We start from the raw sequence: 8,983 nt of genomic DNA, 5'->3' as shown, positions 1-8,983 counted from the left end.
TTGAGGATGTCGTTCACCACGACGAAGACTTTGTCGCCACCTCAACCGACGCAGGATCCTTTCAGAGGGGGCACCTCCCTGAAAAGGGATGCGGCCATTGTAGCACTGCCATTCGCAACAAGGGCTGCTTCCGAAACCGCGAGTTCGTCGTGTTCAGCGGAAGAGAACACGGAGCAGCACAGCGCCCCTACATTTCCAACGTCGTCGGTAAACCAGGCAGCGAGATGTACCAGCACGACTGAGTTCGGCGAAGCAGCTGGCTCCATGGCATCCCGCCGAAGCCAGGACAATACTATGCCAGACTCGGATGCGCTCGGGGATGACAATGGATGAAGACAATGGATGAACGGCCTAGCAGTGGTACCGGGTGCAACTACAGCAAGGCATTCACTCGTGCACCGCAGGTACCAAACGGGTGGTTCGGCAGCAAGTCTCGGAAAACGCAGAATCAGGCATGTGAAAGTGAAGCGTTCGTTCAACTGCTAGAAGCAAGGAAATCCAGGGAAATGACGACGATACAGACAAAAGTGCGAAAAACTCACCCAGGACTCGGAACGGAACATCGAAAGCGAACAGAAAAGGGAAAAGGGACCGCTGACCAGAAGATTGAGGCTGCATCCAGAATAAGATTTATCCATGCTCACTCGAGGACTAATTTTGCCTCGTGCGTCAGGCACTCTGGTTTGAGCAAAACAGCGTGTCCCGTCGTAGCCAAGAAGGTAGCAAGAAGAAGGCATCGTGTCGCAAAGCATAGATGGAGGATAAAGAAGGATTTATCTTCCACCTCTCGTCTACAAAGGAATTGACATCGGACTACCCATCCAGGAAAATTTGACTAACGTGTTCTGCACTTTCCCTCTAGTGTCACCGTCGGGGGTGGGAGTATGTTGCAGATTTAGTAAGGAAGAGGAAGAGGACAAAGGCGGCTAACCGCCAACTATCATTACTATCGGCTAGACGAGAAAGAAGCGAAAGAAACTCGGTCTGGCTCGGTCATGGCCTCGCGTCTGCGTCCCGTTCCATAACACCATCTATTGGCTTGCTTGGAACACCTTTTTGTTACAGCTAAATCTCCTGTTTGGACTTAGTGGCTTAGAAGTACAATTGTGGGTTTTAGTGGAAATGATGGTTCAAGCCCCAGATGTGCAGAATTATTTTCCAAACACTCGTGATATTTGTTAGTAGGACTAATCAGGGACTCGCAATGTTCAGCGGTGCTTGTCACACCAGGCGAAAGCGTTACTTGTCATGTGAGGGAAGGGTACATGCTGGGCCGGCAGATGGCCTGGACGGCCGTCCAGGCGAATGTAACTCACCGGGTCGGCAGATGGAGCCACTGCCTCGATGGCCTCCAAGGTGAAAATACCCCGCTTGGCCAACATGGCACCACTGCGTCGATGGCCATCCAGGCAAAGGTACCTCATCGGGTCGGCAGATGAAACCACTGCCTGCACGGCCTAAGGGGGTACTGACACAAAATTTTGAAGGCGAGATAACATCGGAGGTAGATTGGTGTGAACACATATACATCATCTGCAAAATATCAGCGGCGAATACAGCCTAGAACATATTTACATATTTAAAATCAATTTTAAAGTGCGAAATGCAACCGAGCAGCCAGCAGAGGACCACACGCAATCGACATCTTGCGGATATTTTGTAAATAAATAACATCCAAACACGTCACGAGTTTGTGTGTGCGGCTTCCGCACTGCCGGCATTTTTCGCTGGCTCGCCGCTCCAATCGGAGGGCCGGAGGGCGGAGCTTCTGCTCTCGAGAACGAACGACCTGATCGTTGGCAGCGGAGGCGCTGTGATTCCGTCAGCTCATCTGGCAGCTGGCCGCCACCGAAGTTCTACAGCGATTCCAGGCACTCTGTTTCTATTACTTTTATTTACATTGGACACGAAAACGCGCCGGAGACAAAAAAAAAACCCACTGAGTGAGCCGCACGGTCGCTGTGCAGGCGGCGGCCACGGCCCCGAAGTGGCCCAGGCCGGCGCAGGTAGCTCGAGTGATAGCTTGTTACCGCTGCACGAAGTTGTACCCAAGTCCCAACCATGGCAGCTTATATGAAAAAGGAGTTAATGATGCGATGGCGGGTTGCATTAAAAATTGTCATCTGCACCGCTTACGAGAGCGGCAATCGAATATCTGCCGCAGTGCTAAGCCGAACACATCTGTAGGCGGACCTGTAGGCAGACTGGCTGCTCCCAGCGCGCGTCTTGCCACCCACTGTCTCGAGCGTCGCGCGTCGTTCTTTAGCCGCGGTAGCATTTGCACTCGCAGCGCCTGCGTCACGTCCACGGTTGCTTTTTAATTAAGCGGCTCCCGAGATCAGTACTTGGGGGCATTCACAGAAACTGTCGGCGATGCGGATTTGCCAGTGCTATGGCAGCTCTGCTCTGTGATATCCCTCCGACGGTCACGTGGTCAGCTTTGTTCACACAAAATCCATCGATTCGTGGCACCCGCTGAAACCGAAACTGCGACTGGCTGCAATGAAAATGCCTCTAATTAAACAACCGTCGCATGCTGAAGCAAATGAGGTTTCTACAGGTGATAAGTAGGTCACTAGCTACTTATCGCGACGAAAAAAACAAGATGCAAAAGTTTTGTGTCACTGCCCCTTTAAAGGCAAAAATGCCCCGCTGGGCCAACATATGGCGCCACTGCCACAACGACCATCCAAGCCTCGATGGCATACAAGGAAATATCCCACTGGGTCGGCAAATGGAGCCACCGCCTCCACAGTCCACACAAAGGTATCCTGCTGGCCGACATAACGGCGCAGCCGCATAGATGGCCACAGGTGAAGGTACCTCGCTGGGCCAACAAATGGAGCCACTGCATCGACGGCCATCTAGGCGAAGGTACCTCACTGGGCCGGCAGATGGAGCCACTGCCTCGACAGCCTTCAAGGTCAAAATACCTCGCTGGGCCAACATATGGGGCCACTGCCTCGACGGTCGTCCAGGCGAAGGTACCTCACTGGGTCGTCAGGTGGAGCCACTGCCTTGACGGCCTGAAAGGCGAAAATACCCTGCCGGCCGATATATGGTGCCACTGCCTCGACGGCCATCCAAGCGAAGGTACCACACTGGGTCGCAGATGGAGTCACCGCATCGAAGGCCTTCAAGGAGAAAATATCCTGCTTGACCAACATATTGGGCCACTGCCTCGACGGTCGTATAGGTGAAGGCACCTCACTGCGTCGTCAGGTGGAGCCACCGCCTTGACGGCCTTAAAGGCGAAAATACCCTGCTCGGCCGATATATGGTGCCACTGCCTCGACGGCCGTCCAAGCGAAGGTACCACACTGGGCCGCAGATGGAGTCACCGCATCGAAGGCCTTCAAGGCGAAAATATACCGCTGGGCCAAGATATGGGGCCACTGCATCGACGGCCGTCCAGTCGAAGGTACCACACTGGGTCGCAGATGGAGTCACCGCATCGAAGGCCTTCAAGGCGAAAATAACCTGCTCGGCCAATATATGGTGCCACTGCCTCGACGGCCGTCCAAGCGAAGGTACCACACTGGGTCGCAGATGGAGTCACCGCATCGAAGGCCTTCATGGCGAAAATATCCCGCTGGGGCAACATATAGGGCCACTGCCTCGACGGTCGTCGAGGCGAAGGTACCAAACTGGGTCGTCAGGTGGAGCCACTGCCTTGAAGGCCTTAGAGGCGAAAATACCCTGCTCGGCCCATATATGGTGCCACTGCCTCGGCGGCCGTCCAAGCGAAGGTACCACACTGGGTCGCAGATGGAGTCACCGCATCGAAGGCCTTCAAGGCGAAAATATGGGAGGTTCCCGTTTGAACCCATTCCCATTTCGCCCTTCCCGCTTCTTCCGTCCCGTTTCAACCCGGCGCAAAACGACCTTCCCGTTTCGCCCTTTCCCACTTGGCCCGTTCCCGTTTGAACCATTACCATTTCAACCTTCCCGTTTGTTCCTTCCCATTTCAACCCGGGACGAAACAACCTTCCCGTTTTGTATTTTCCTATTTAGTCCGTTCCCAGAATAATGTACCCAGTTTATGAAACGTTATAAAAACATTTTCATATTGTTTTTCATTTGTTACAATTCAAGTCATACCAATTAACAAATATTTTAATCTTTTAAATTAACAAAGCCTAACAAACAAATTAACAAACAAATCTTTTAAATTAGCAAACAAATCTTTTAAATTAACACACCAATTAACAAATTAACAACAAATTAACAAACACGTTGCTTATGAAAACGAAAACAGCAAAATACCTAAATGCACTTAACTAAATGTATTTAGGTCGCGAGGGTCGCCCTGTGTCTGCCCTCGTTTGCACTTGTTCGGTCGACTGACTCTCGTCTCTAGCTTCTTTAGATCCACCCCCAAAACATCAGGCCCTTAAGTTTTATTGCATTAAAACGACGCCATCATGGCCGTGTCCCGAAAGAGTGTGAGGAGGAACTACTAACACACACGATCAACCAAAGGTTTATACACAAACATATATTTTATCCACACTCTAGAGCTAACTTTAACTCAAACTTCAAGATATTCGTCAAAGGACGAGTAAATAACTAATAAAAACAAATATTTGAAACCCCCCTCCAGAAAAGACAACAAATGTTAAAAGTGAACAAAATGAATCAAAACTATCTGATACTCCGTTACCAAAAATGATAAAATAAAAAAGCCTAGAAAAGCGCCGCGGAAGCACAAATAAAAAATCGCAAAAACACCCTCACTTTGAAAGAAATCGTATTTGGCGGACTAACACATTTAATCGTTATAATAGCGCAAGTGTACATAAATGTCAAGAAGAAACAGATGAAAACTATAAAAGATAAAAGGATGTATAAAAATAAAGTAACCCTATGTATCTGGATACATATGTCACATCTGGCTATAAAAAATCGCAGTCATGAGAAGCGGCGAAAATTATAAACTTAGCTTTGCGTTTTATGAATTTTGTTTATTCCCGTCACTCTAGTATACTCAATTTGCATAATAGAGTAAACCTTCAGAAACTTAAGCAGCGCAGGGTCGTCTCTAGCGTAAATTTTTTTTACTACAGAAACTCAAAATTGTCGCTGGAATATTACCTCCAAGGGCCTTTCAGACGTTTAGCGAGAAGACATCATAGTAAGAATATTAGACAGCCGATCAGCTGAATTACTATTCGAAAGTTCTCTTTGTTTCCTCGTGCAATTTCTTACTGGAATAAGTTAACTGAACGAACAGGAACTCGGTATCGTTAAAAGAATTTTCCCCGCGTATTGGAAATGTGTGTTCTGGTTGAATCGTGGTGTTTTATAATTGGAATACATTACGAATGCATATCGTTGTTCGGACACCTTTGGGTTTGGACCTCTTTGCGTCTATTACATATTTATGTCTTTTACTTATTTGTGTTGGGCGTTTTTAAACTACGCCAACCAATACTGATGTGTTTTATGTTCACTCCTGCATGAGCCCGACCAGGCCGTAAAGTATCGGTAAATAAATTAAAAATCTACCCATAACTCCCGCAGGAAAGGCATTAGTAGCCAATTCTCAGATTTATGCACATGTTTTTGCCTTTTTAAAGTCTCTCCTACAAACATCTTTGACCTAGATCTCTCGAACCAGAAGACAAAGCTACCATCCAAACAATGAGCATACGAGCGGCTGATAAATAAATTTCTGCCGCACGTACGAACACCAACTGCAGAAAAATCCAATGCGTGCATTACTCAAGATATTGGGTATCTTTCTAGTACACTTTCGGCACTACAAATTTTGTGTCAGAAGGGCAGTATCGGCCTAAGGCATTCAGAAACTTTTATCGGCCGGAAATATCGGTCGATTCTGGAAAATTTCCTGCATACAAGTTTTCAGTGCATGACCCGTTGCTTGTAAGCCCATTTTGGAGAACAGTTTCGAAGACGGTAACGCATATTAGGCAGTTTTAGCATATCGTTCCCGTGTTTGCGTTACCGTTTACTGTGTTACCGGAAGCGCTGGTGACGGTGAAGCCTGTGCCTGTAAGTTACCGTTCGCGGTAACTCTTGCGCTGCGCAGTCTACTCACGCAAACACGGTAAACAGTAACGCAAACACGGGAACGATATGCTAAAACTGCCTATTTTCAGAAATACAAATGGGTTGGAACGATGCGGGTTCAAGTGAGATAGGGCGCTTTCGGAGCGGGTTGTAACGGGAAGGGCGTTTTGGGAACGGGCTGAAACAGGAAGCGCCCAAGCGGGAAGGTCGTTTCGGGAACGGGCGCACACGGGACGGGTCAAGCGGGAAGGGCGTTTCGGGAATGGGTTCAAACGGGAAGGGGTCAAACGGGAATGGGTTCTTTCGGGCTACACCCGAAAATATACCGCTGGGCCAACATATGGGGCCACTGCCTCGACGGTCGTCCAGGTGAAGGTACCTCACTGGGTCGTCGGGTGGAGCCACTGCCTTGATGGCCTTAGAGGCGAAAATACCCTGCTCGGCCTATATATGGTGCCACTGCCTCGACGCCCGTCCAAGCGAAGGTACCACACTGGGTCGCAGATGGAGTCACCGCATCGAAGGCCTTCAAGGCGAAAATAACCTGCTCGGCCAATATATGGTGCCACTGCCTCGACGGCCGTCCAAGCGAAGGTACCACACTGGGTCGCAGATGAAGTCACCGCATCGAAGGCCTTCAAGGCGAAAATATCCCGCTGGGCCAACATATAGGGCCACTGCCTCGACGGTCGTCGAGGCGAAGGTACCAAACTGGGTCATCAGGTGGAGCCACTGCCTTGACGGCCTGAAAGGCGAAATTACCCTGCCGGCCGATATATGGTGCCACTGCCTCGACGGCCGTCCAAGCGAAGGTACCACACTGGGTCGCAGATGGAGTCACTGCATCGAAGGCCTTCAAGGCGAAAATATCCTGCTCGGCCGATATATGGTGCCCCTGCCTCGACGGCCGTCCAAGCACTGGGTCGCAGATGAAGCCACTGCCTCGACGGTTATCCAGGCGAAGGTACTATCTTGATCACAGTTAAGGTGAACACAGGAGCTCGTGTCATTCCGAGCACCTCTACTGTGCTGAAAGGATCATGCATGCAAGCTCTAGTAATGCTCACATACGCAGCAAACATACGCAGCAACGCTTCATCCAGGGTAGCTTGGTATTTTCTTTGCTCTTTTTTTTCGAAGTGGTAGCTGTTTGAAAAGCTTTTTAGATGTGTGCGTTCATTTTTTTTATCTCCCAATCGATGTGTTATGAAATTCAAACACATGCGCACACATACTTGCGCACCTGCAGGAGTTAGGAGAGCGCGTGCCATTGTTGCTCTGCTAGTACAGTGCTCGCCCTTTTCACGGTAAGTTCTCAGCGGATGTGCAACGCAAGTTAAGCACCGCATGATTACTACGTAGTGTTTGAGCACTGCACCTGCACTTGGTCATGTCTGGTGGCCTATTAATTAGTGCTTGAATGCCATTTTACAACAGCCGTAAATACAAGTCCTATGATTTCATGAGCGTGCCTGCTACAAACACAAGTTATATTTGCAGTGTTCTTCTAATTAAAAATACATGGCTGGTTGATTTTTGTAAAAGCAAATAAAAAATGCGTGTTGAAAACAATGTTTTGGCCTAAAATACAAAAGGCACTCACACCTAAGCCTAGACCCTCGTGGTGACATTCCAATAAGTCCATCAGTAATGAAAGGTTCTAGTAGATGGCATGTGAGCAGTGCAGTGCTGGAAACTTGAGTTGACTTGAGCAAACATCCACTGTGTTTAACGTGGGAGAAGCGAGACGAGAGGAGAAGAGCGCAAGGGGTGGAGGGGGGAGCGAAGAGGCATTAAGGTGGCAGGGGCGGCAGAAGTCTATCCTAATTCGACATTTGCAGCAAAGTGAGCAAATATGTGGCCAATGGACCCTTTTCCAGTAGCGTAGCCCTCTAGCGGTGGCCGCCTGAACCACACTTATGGGATCATAAAAGAACACGCCCCACCCGCCGTGGTGGCTCAGTGGCTGAGGCGTTGCGCTGCTGAGCACGAGGTCGCGGGTTCGATTCCCGGCCGCTTTGCTGATGGAGGCGAAAAGCAAAAACGCCCGTGTGTACGAGATTTCGGCGCACGTTAAAGATCCCCAGGTGGTCAAAATTAATCCGGAGCCCCCCACTACGACGCGCCTCATCGCCTGCGTTGCGTCGGCGCGTTAAACCCTACAATCAATCAACCAAGAACACGCCCCCTTTTTCCCTCCTCCCCTGTGCAGTTGGGAAAGCCGTCCCAGGCGCCATGCGTGGTTTGGGTGGCAGGGAAATTTTTCGATAGCAGCCGTAGCGCCGACCTGTCGGCCACTTTCAGAGCTCGGAAAATGGAGCAGCACTTATCTGGCTCAGCATTTGCAACTGGCTAAGGCAATATGGCGTCGTTTTATTTACAATTTTCCCTGCAATAATGGCGGATCGGTTGCTGGGAACGAGAGTAGCGCACGCGCAGATCGCTACTGGAAAGAGGTTACTGAAATTCACCCACAGAGCAGCGAATACCACACCTTAGCAGGGATCTCTTTCGTTCGAGGTGCTGATGCGGCTGCAACCCTTTGCATTGGGCCATGCCAGTGATAATACTCGGGTATTAAAGCTGACACAATGTTGCCAGCATAGCACTTGCTGTGCAACCAGTGTGGATTGGCCCCGAATTTTTTTGTTAAATACTGTTGCCATATAAAAACCTCTTGCCTATTAACTTGATGCATTATTGGGGCTCTTTACAGATAGTCTGCGGGGAATCGAAAGATTCTCCACGCTAAATAGGAACATATATGAAAAACAAGTGGTGCGTTGCTCCTCGGGAAGTTCTGGGTGAATGCAAGACTCACAATCGAGGAGCCACAGCATCTTTAAGATACGGCAAAGCGTGTGTTGTGCCCACAGCCCCTTCAAGAAAATGTATCTAAGGGAATTGACGCAGTCCCATCTCTCTGAAAACAACGAAAAGGGCCTGCCCG

This window comes from Haemaphysalis longicornis, unplaced genomic scaffold (genome assembly GCF_048455015.1).
Source record: "Haemaphysalis longicornis isolate Haplotype H1 unplaced genomic scaffold, Haemaphysalis longicornis Haplotype H1 scaffold_5, whole genome shotgun sequence".
Lineage (NCBI taxonomy): Eukaryota > Metazoa > Arthropoda > Arachnida > Ixodida > Ixodidae > Haemaphysalis > Haemaphysalis longicornis.
This window is presented reverse-complemented; position numbering follows the sequence as displayed.